Genomic DNA, 10,859 nt, shown 5'->3' on the forward strand with positions numbered 1-10,859 from the left:
ACCCGGGATATAGCCAGAAGGTGCCAAGTTTGTGCACAGGTAAACTCAAGCCCACTGGTGACGGTACCACTGGGAAGCTGGTTCTGGGGATTGAGTCCTGGTGGACACTGGGAAGTGGACTTCATTGAACTACCCTGTGGACAAGGAGGTTACCGGTACCTCCTAGTGTTCGTAGACACCTTCTCCTGGATGACCGGAGGCATACCCGACCAGGGCTGATACAGCACAGATAGTAGTTAAGAAACTCCTCGCTGAAATTCTCCCCCAGTTTGGCCTACCACTATACATGGGGTCTGACAATGGCTTGGCATTCATCGCCAAAGTAACTCAATCCCTAGTTGAGGCCCTTAAGGTCACCTGAAAGTTACACTGCATTTATAGACCTCAAAGTTCTGGACAGGTAGAAAGGATGAATCAGACTCTTAAGGAAACATTGACAAAACTAAAATTAGAGATTGGCGAAAACTGGGTAAGTCTCCTCCCCTATGCTCTGCTCAGGGCCCAATGCACCCCATATGTAAAAGGGCTGACTCCTTTTGAAGTCATGTTCGGCAGACTGCCACCTCTCCTCCCATGGCTGCAGGAGGAAGACCTGGCCATGCTATCTAACTGAAATCTCCTCAAGTCCTTACAGGCACTCCAGACCAGCTCAGCGGCTGTGCACCAAATCGCCCGGGCAGCTCATCAGGAAGCCCTTGCGTCCAACCCGAACAGCCCACCTGTGTGTGCCCCTGGTGATTTGGTCTGGGTGAACCGACATTATCCAGGTACTCTTGAGCCTTGGTGGAAAGGGCTTTTCCAGGTCATCCTAAGCACCCCAACTGCTGTCAAAGTTGGGGGAAAGAAGCGCTGGATTACAGCACACAAATCAAGAAGGCTGAAGATGCATCGGGACAATGGACTGTAGAGCACACAGCAGACCCATTCAAGGTCAGACTGAAAAGGGACCCTGTCTAGGCATCCTCCTTTCTATGCCTCCTGGTTTTGGCAAGCGGGAATCCCCACCAAGCCCCATTTTCCTCCTGGGAGGTCACCAGCATGCTGGACGGTAACAATCATTGGAAAGGCCACCACCTCAGGGCCCCCGAAGCTACATACTGACCTTTGCAAAATATTTGGGAAAGAATGGAACCGCCCCCTCACCATAAGGGGATCTGGGATATTAGAGGGAAATACTGGGTATGTATCTACACAGACATATGGGTGTGGAAGCCTTAACCTTGAACAAGACCTATGGCGAACCCAGCACTAGGTCTGCCCCAAGAAGTGCCCCCGGAGTGTGGGGTTGAAGATGACTTTTACTGTGCCTCTTGTGGCTGTGAAACCTTAGCCCCATGGAAGACCACTGACTCACTACTCTGGTTTACCAGGACAGTGAGGCCTGGGGCACCCATGGCCAACTGCTTGGTTGGGGACTGCATTCCAGTAATACTACAACCTTCAGACTGGAGGGTGGACTATTGGGAAGGAGGAAAAACATGGGGGATCCGACTATATGTGTCAGGCCGGGATCCGGGCGAACTTTTCAACGTCGCACCCTTCCCCTGGTCCAAAACCCTGTGGGCCCCCTGTGCCCAATATTCCAACCTGAGTCCCCGCGGCCCCCCAGGCCTATGCAAGCTCCAACCCCGCCTCCATCTGTTCCGGGAACGCCTGACTGGAACAGCACGGAGACACTGGAGCCAGCCCCAACACCAACCGGATCCTCGGGGGCACTTGAACCACTGCCGGATACATCTCATAGGGGTTTATTGGGTACTCTAGAGCAGGGGTCCTCAAACTTTTTAAACAGGGGGCCAGTTCACTGTCCCTCAGACTGTTGGAGGGCCAGACTATAGTTTAAAAAAAAAAAAGAAAACTAGTTGGCTGCTAAGCAACAGGCAGCGGCAGCAAAAACACCTGGCAGGCCGGATAAATGTTTTTGGCGGGCCCGTAGTTTGAGGACCCCTGCTCTAGAGGCTATGTTCCACTTCCTTAACAAAACTTCACCCAATATGACTAAGGACTGTTGGTTATGTCTAAACCCTGAACAACCTTATTATGTAGGGATCGGGGCAAATATCTCTTTTGGATCAAATGCTTCTGAAATTCGCAACTTCTCAGTTGAAAGCTTGCCCGATGGTCTCTGCATATGGGGCCACCAGTCTTGATGTCTTACCTTAAAGGACTTACAGGGAGCTGGTACCTGTATAACCCCGGTAAATTACCCCCTAAAGTCCTCTCCGTATTCTTCCTCCTGTACCCAGGTAATAGAACTTCCTAAGGAATATGATGAATCCCTAAATAGATATTTTGTTGCACCAGAGGATACCTGGTGGGCATGTAATAATGGAATTACTCCCTGTGCTTTCCCCCCAATATTACTATCAAAATCAGATCCGGGCATTTGCATCCTAACCCACATACTCCCACAGGTATATTATTATTCACGAGAAGGGGGAAGAGAACATCTAGGGTTAGAGCCCAGGCGGTACAAAAGAGCACCCATCCTTGTCCCCCTCCTCGTCAGGCTAGGCATAGCAGATCCACAGCTGTTGGGACAGCTGCCCTAATAACTGGACAAGAAAGCTACAAGGAACTAGGGCAGCAAATTGACCAGGATCTCATTACTCTTGAAAAATCTGTAGGACAGCTAGAAAACTCTCTAAGCTCTTTAGCAGAAGTAGTTTTACAGAACCGAAGGGGGCTAGACTTGTTATTCCTTAAACAAGGTGGATTGTGCCTAGCTTTGGGAGAAGCTTGTTGTTTTTATACCAACCACTCGGGAGTTATTCGGGAAAGTTTAAGCCAGCTTAGAAAACGCCTCTTAGAGAGGAAAGAAGAAAAGTAGAAGGAAATTGGTATGAAAACCTCTTTACTTGGTCGCCCTGGTTAACCACCCTCCAACAAATTGTGTAAACAAGGCTTTGTAACTAACTTTGTGGTTTTTGCAAATAAAAATGGTGTAACTCCTGTAGTTGGCACTGCAGTTCAGCCTTTGCTTCGGCAGGGTGCTGTAACTGTAGTCGCTGGCCAGCTTAATAAAGGTTTCTAAATCTTGATCTGAGTCCCTGGTGGTTGTCTCCGCGGGTCGCCCCATTACAGGGAGTCCATTCTGTGAGACTCTTCCCTCTCCCCACGAGGGAGTCTCTACTTGTTCTTCAATAAATCTCCACCTTTGCTATGCCACTTTCTTTCCGTGGATTCATTCTTCAATTCCGGAGGACAAAGAATCTGGATTCCAGTATAAAAATTCAGTATCAATATGTCTGTGTGGGGGCCTGTTTGGGTTCTTCTTACTTGGGACTATCTGTGCCTCCTGAACTTATATGACTTTATTCTTCACCAGGTTAGGGAAGTTTTCTGCCATTATTTCTTTAAAAACTTTGTCTATCTTTTTCTCCCTTTCTGCCTATTCTGGCATACTTACTATTTGAATATTGTTACATTTCATGTTTTCCCACAGCTCCCTTAAGCTGTCCTGTTTTTGAATGTTTTTTTCTTTGTGGTTCTCTGATTGAGTGATTTTTTTTTCAACCATGTTTTCTAATTCACTCTTACGGTCCTCAGCTTCCACTAATCTGCTGCGTATCCCTTCCAATGTGTCCTTTATTTGTTCTATGTCTTTCTTTATTTCTGTTTCTATAGTTACTATATCTTTTCTCATGCTGTTTAGCATCTTTACCATCATTATTTTGAACTCTGTATTAGATAAATTTCTTATCTCCATTCATTTGTCTCTTCTTCTGGATAATTTTCTTGTTTGTTTGTTTTTTTTAAATTTATTTGGGGGTTGATTCTTTGTCTCCTCATCTTGGCTGCCTGTTTGCACTTGTGACTATGTATTAGATAGATCTGCTATGCCTCTCAATCTCTGGTGCAGATCAGTGTCAAATGCTCTTTCCGACTAATTAGATCAGGTAAAGTTTTAAAACCTCCAGAGATCACCTCTGCCTGCAGACTGATTGGCTTCAGTCTTGAATAGCCCTTAGGCAATCATCTACAGGTGTGGTGAGAATTTTTCCAACAGGGTGGGACAATTGCTTCTGCCTGGAGGCTAATTGTTATTCTCAATCTTTTAATGGGCTTCAGAAACTCCACACCATGGGGCAAGGGGTTTTCCTATAGGGTGGGTCAGCTGTCTTGCCCACAGGCAATACTGCCTGGATAGCAAATGGTAACATGAAGGAATGACTCAGCACCCAGGAAACCAGGGTGTCTGCCTTCTGAGCTCTAATCCCAGAGCCCCAAACCTGGTTTCTGCTCACAGAGCTCCAATCCACTCTGCCCTCCCTATGGTGGAACACAAGGTGAGTGGCTGCACAGGAAATTTTGTGCATTGGCCCTTTAAGAGGGTGCCTGCATTTCCAGATGTCTCTCCCTGGCAGACAGTAACCCCACTGCTTATCACAGACAATGTAATATGAGTACTCTTCCCAGTTCTGGTGCTTTCTACTTGGGGGCCCAGCTAGGGGATTAGACCTCAGAGTTCTCAGAGGAAATCCCCCACAGATGAGATATTTTTCTGGAACTTTAGTTATTGTCTGTGGGAGCCTGGCTAGCCTTTTCTTACACTCCCCTTTCAGTCTCTATGTAGTCTCCACTTTCCATTCTCAGTTATCAGGGTTCTCTCTAGTTAGTCTGCAATTGATAATTCAGGATTTTTTTTTATAGTTGTAATTCCAGTTTGGCCCTGGGAATGTGTCCTTGCATGTTATAATGTTATGATCATAAGGAAACCCCTCTAATGTGTGAAATGATTATTGTGTGAAATGTTTGCTGTGTGGAGACCCCAATAATCTGTAACTTCCAAAATGTTATAAACATAGTGAACAGCCCACTATCTTGATGTAAACGCCCCAAGCCCTTGAAATGTAAATGCCCTGCTCCTAGCATAAGGCACACTGTCTGGACCACACTGATAAGATACAAGTTGTTTACTACCGGCTTTATAAGCACTGGACCTTCTTCAGTGGACGTCTCCTGCCTGATAAGAGGAGGACTCCACGTCACTCCATGAGATGAGCCCCTGACTGACTGCTCTGCTGTGCGACCCTGAACCAACTTGCGGCTGCCTGTCTGTCTCCATCTTCATTGTCCCTCTTTCGGTGTGCATGGCCGGTGGCCTTTGCCAGGGCCTAGGACCCACTAGGAAGAGGTAAATAAACCTGTGTGATTGCATACTAATTCTATCTTGTGTGTTCATATGTTCCAGTTCAGCTCAACTGTCTAGAATAGATATTGAAATATCAGATGATAGGCTGTTATTGCTGACCCCTGGTCACCTGCGTATGTCCCACTAAATCTAGGCAAATAATTAATTAATTGGGCATAATTGGGACAGATGGTGATTGAAGAAAACTGAATTTAATTAAGGGAAGGGGGATGTGCAATGGGATATCCAAAGGGAAGGACTGTACAACACCAAGCCAAGGGAATATTGGGTTGATGATGGCAGCACCCAGGAGCTAGAGTTTGAAGCTTATATGCAGTCGCTGTCAGGAAACTTTTGTCTTCAGTGGGTCTGGGGGTTGACTGGTGAGCTTATAATGTGGATGGAATGCAGGTGTGCGGTCAGGTGCCTTCAGGATAGTTTTGTATGGTCTGACTTCTGGCGTCCAGCAAGTGAGTTTTTAATAATCTCAATTAATATATTAACACAAAAGACTGATTTGAAGTTTGTGGGAGCCATATTTTATTACATTTTCTGATCTCTGGATGAAAACGGGCTACATGCTAACCTGGCAAACTCAAGGCCTGTGTGGCAGCCTTGCAGACTCAGAGAGCTAAAGTAACCACAAAGGATGGTCTGAAATTAAAATGTTTTAGTTAAAAATCTGTCTAAGGTGGGTAGTCATGTCCTAGGCCTTGACAAAGATCAACTGTGACCTTAACTGCACCTATTATCTTTTTGCATCTTTGATAACATACCTTTGGAATGTCAGGGTGACTTACCTTTTTTTGGACCCCTCAGGGCACAACCAGTGCACCAGGGCAGAGACCACAAATTCCTTCATTGTTATTGAACATTAATAGTAAATGGTTCCCTTCTGACACTGAGTATTTTCCCTGCTGATGTCCTTTACAATGGATGACTACTACTTCCTTGAGCTCTCAGACTGCTTCTAGTAACTTCAAGATCTCATTCTGATTTTTGATTGCTTTTCCTCTGGCCATCAGGAGCCCCGTTTTCTTGTATATGGCCCCATGGATATGCAGGGTAGCGAAGGCATAGCGCGAGTCAGTGTAGATCAGGGGTCTTCAAACTACTGCCCGCGGGCCACATGCAAATACAAATATTGTATTTGTTCCAGTTTTGTTTTTTTACTTCAAAATAAGATATGTGCAGTGTGCATAGGAATTTGTTCATAGTTGTTTTTTTTTTTAAACTATAGTCAGTCTCTCCAACCATCTGAGGGACAGTGAACTGGACCCCTGTTTAAAAAGTTTGAGGACCCCTGAGTAGATGTTAGCACACTTATCCTTACTGAGTTCTAAGTCTCTGACTAGGGTCTAAAGTTCTGCCCTCTGCACTGACCATCCTTCAGGCAGGGCCTGTGCCTCTATTAGCTCAAAGTTTGATACCATTACATACCCAGTTCATCTTTTTCCTTCATCCAGGAAGCTACTGCCTTCCATGAACAATACTAAGTCTAGATTCTGTACAGGCCTGTCTGTTAGATCTGGATGGCTGGAATAAACCTCCTCTATGACTTCTAGGCAATCATGGTCAGGGGTTCCCTCTGATTGAGTCATCTGAGCATGGGTCAACCAATGTTGCCCCTTAGCTTCCATTAGGGTGACAACAGCATGAAGCACTTTAACATTTAAGTTCTGTCCTCGAGTGAGCTTGTCGGACTCTTTGACTAATAAGGTTGTGGCTGCAAAGGCCCTGAAGCTTGGGGGTCAACCAGAGGCAACCGGGTCAATCTGTTTGGAGAGATAGGCTGTGGCCTCTGCCAGGGTCCCAACTCCTGAGTCAGAACTCCTAGGGCTACCTCATTGTTCTCATGAACGAAAAGGTTAAAGTCCCGTGTCACATCTTGGAGCCTTAGGGTCAGTGCCTTGGTGAGCTTTGCCTTTATGGTCATGAAAGCTTTTTCCTGCTCAGGACCCCAGTTAATTGGTGCCTTTTGCTCTGCTTTTAAGGTTTCATAGAGGAGCTTAGCTAGATCTGAAAATCCTGGGATCCAAATTCAACAGAACCCTGCTGCCCCTAGGAATTCCCAAATCTGTTGCCAGGTGCTGGGGACTGGTATGGCAAATACTGCCTGCTTCCTTTCAGTCTCTAGTCTTCGTTTCCCTTGGGTGATTTGGAAAGCTAGGTATTAGACTTCCCTCTGACAGATTTGAGCCTTCCTTTTGGACACCCAGTAATCTGTTTCAGTTAAGAGTCTTAGAAGGGCTCATGTTCCTTCCCAACACTGAGCTCACGTGGGGATCGCCTACATATTGGAGTAGAATGCACCCCAAGTCCTGTCCTGGAAATTTGGACATATCTGCTGCTAGTGCTCCACTAAAAAGAGTTGGGGAGTTCTTGAACCCTTGTGGAGTCTGGTCCAGGTGAACTGTTTTTTAGCCCCTGTGGTTGGGTTTTCCTACTCAAAGCAAACAGGGACTGACTGGAGGGTGCCACCTGAAGAGAGAAAAAAGCCTTCTGCCCATTTCAGTGGTAATTCCTTCTATAATTCAGGCTCTAATGGTGAGTCCTTTGACTGGGAGGTAGAAAGTCTCCTTTCTTTCTCCCTAGGCACTGCTTAAGACAGGATCATTGGAAAGGTCTCATCACCTAAGCGCAGTTGTGCTGAGCTGTCCGGGGCTAAGGTGATTTCTGCTTCCATTTTGGCTAAAACATCTCTGCCCATTAGAGGGACCTGGCAGTTTGACAAATACAGGAATTCCGGAACCACCTGGTGGCTGCCTAGCTGACATCGATCGGGCAGCAGAATGGTCTGCAGGTGTGGTCCCCAGAAGCTCTGATAATGGTGACCTCCTGTCCTAAGAGGTGGACTACTTTCTGAGTAACTACTGAGTGCTCCATCCCTGTATCAACCATAAAGTTCACAGTCTGGCCCTCGATTTTCATTTTGACCATGGGCTCATGGGGGCCCAGCTGGAAAGAGCCCGGTCTGTCCCATTTAGAGTCAGCTGCGGCTAATCCGATTAGGTCTGCCTCAGGTGGCTCTGGCCAATAGTGGATGGGTGGTCTGGATGGCCTGATTTTTCTGGCAGCTCAGACATTCATTCTTCCAGTGTCCTAATCCTTTACAATAGGCACACTTGTCCCATTTAAGATCCATCCTTCCTTTTCCTGATTTGACTCCTTGCTGTCTCCCTTTCCTTCCTGCCTGAGGGTTCTGGGAGTTAGCTTCTATGATAGCTGCAGTGATCAGGGTTGCTTGCAATCGACCCACGTGGGCTTATGGGTCTGAAAAATTGACTCCAGGAAGTCAACAATGGCCTGAGATTTTTTCAGAATAAACGGGAGTGTGATGCTTCTAATTTAAGAGATTGGTCGTAGTGAAAGGCTGGTAGTAAAAGACCAATCACCACTCTTGTAGGGTCCCACCTTCTCCCAATACTGGGGGACCCCGAGTTTCTCGGAGAGACATCTGGAAAGCCTGGGGTGGCCTGGGTCCCTGATCAGCTGAGTACAAACATCGTCCAACTGTCTCTGGAGAGTCCAATTAGGAGGAGATGGAAGGAGGTGGTTTATCTAAGCTTCCCTGACCAGGCAAAGGAGCACTGGGTGCCACTTGAGGCACATATGGAAGTGGTAAAACTGGTGGCACTTCCTCAGTGGGTTCCTGAAGAACAGGGGGCTGAGCTTCCTTCTGAGGGACCTGCTTCTTTTCTTCTGCCTGCTTCTGTTCTCCTGCCACAAAAACCTTACTCTGTCCCTTCTTACACACACAGAGCTGGATCCAAGGAGACCTGTGCTGAACTATTTTTAGCCATTGATCTGTGTAAGAAAACTGATCAGGATGACCAGGGTCACTCATGATGACCTCAAAGAGGGCCCTGACAGTTGGGACATCTAGGATTCCCTCTGAGGGCTAACCCACACCATAGGCTGGCCATTCTAATTCACAGAATTTTCTTAACTTTCAGGGAACTAGTTTCACACTTATAACCCCCTAGAAATTCTTTAGGTAAAACCCAATATTCTATAATATAATAACTAATAACTATTACCTGTAACTGTATTTGACAAAGGCTCCCACGTACCTTCAGTATGAAATTTTCTTTCATGAGAAAGAAAACAATCATTTGAGGCATTTCAGAGTCTATTGGGATGATCTAAAGCCAATTCTAGGTCAAGAGAAAGTTTCTTAAAATTTAAACCCTTAAAGGATTTTCAAACTTGATTTTACCAAAAGATTATATATCAAAGTGTATTAGACACAAACATTCTTATAACTTTCAGAAATAACCAGCTTTAGAAACTACCTTCTCTATGCCTATGCTTTTTCTATTGCACCAAAGCCATACTTTCCTTCTAATTAGTTAGAATTCTTAACCTTAATTTTTAGGTGACAAGTAAGTAATTAACATTCTTTAGTTTAGCAATACATTTATATTTTAAGAGAGATTTCAAATAACATACAAGACTTATTTATTAACAAATTCTGAGGAGGAAACTGGTCTTGCAAGGCATGTCAGGCCATAAAAACTGTGAACAATGCACTGCCCTGGGAGCGGGGGAAGGTCATTATTGCTGGCCCCAGGACAGATCATTGGATATGGCCTGGGGACCCCCAACACCTGGGGGACCTTCCTGTAAACCCCAAAAAGGGGGCGGAACTATATATGCAAGACAAAGACCCCAGAAGGTTATAAAATGTGAAGCCCTCTGTGTGTTTCTTCATTCTGATTTGGAAATTATTCCCGGAGTCCACTAGTGTTAATAAACGGGGTCCCTTCCTTTCTCTAGGAAGCATGCTTGGTATTTCTTTGGTCTTCTGAAACAATTCAACTTTATCCTCTAGGTTTTCCAGAGAAGGTAAACTCAGATTAATTAATGTTCCAGTATCATTTAACACAGCAATGCTCCAAACCCTTTAAGTTACCAAAGACTTTGGAAAATTACATATAGGCCTATATTTATAAACCAGGGAAGAGTAAACTAAAGTCCCTAAAAGATTACGTTACAGATATACAGACAGAAATCTCAGAAGCTTAAACTAGACTTTTTGGTGGCTGAAACACTGACAGGGAGAGCAGAGAGAGTCCCTAAGAACAAGCATTCTTGGCAGCTGCTGGACCTTTCCTGCAGTCTCTGTCATGAGTTCAGCCTTACTACATTAACTGGGTTTCCCAAAGTGGAACTTTCCACATCTTCAAATGAATTAAACAAACAACAAAAAGACATACAATTTCAACAGAAACACACCATCCATCTGGCCAATCTCCCAGTGAAGACGAAGATGCTTCTTGGCATTATTGGCCATGAAGCATGGACTTTTACATTCACATTCACACACATCAGTCCATATTTGACTTTCTCCTCAGGAAGTCCCAAAACAGAGGCAGATAAACTACTTAAGAACTCCACAGTCAGTCAGTCTGAGCAAACAGAGGCAGATAAATTGCCTAGGAGGTGATCAGCCAGACTCTTCTGTTGTTGCAGAAGACCAAAGGAATACCAAGCATGCTGCCTAGAAAAAGGAAGGGACCCCATTTATTTATTTTTAAATTAAGTCTTTATTGTTCAGATTATTACAGTTGTTCCTCTTTTTTCCCCCCATAGCTTCCCTCCACCCGGTTCCTACCCCACCCTCTGCCCTTACTCACCCCTCCCATTGTCCTCATCCATAGCTGTACAATTTTTGTCTAGTCTCTTCCTGCACCCCCTCACTCCTTTCCCCCCCCGAGAATAG

The sequence above is a fragment of the Myotis davidii genome, unplaced genomic scaffold (genome assembly GCF_000327345.1).
Source record: "Myotis davidii unplaced genomic scaffold, ASM32734v1 scaffold241, whole genome shotgun sequence".
Lineage (NCBI taxonomy): Eukaryota > Metazoa > Chordata > Mammalia > Chiroptera > Vespertilionidae > Myotis > Myotis davidii.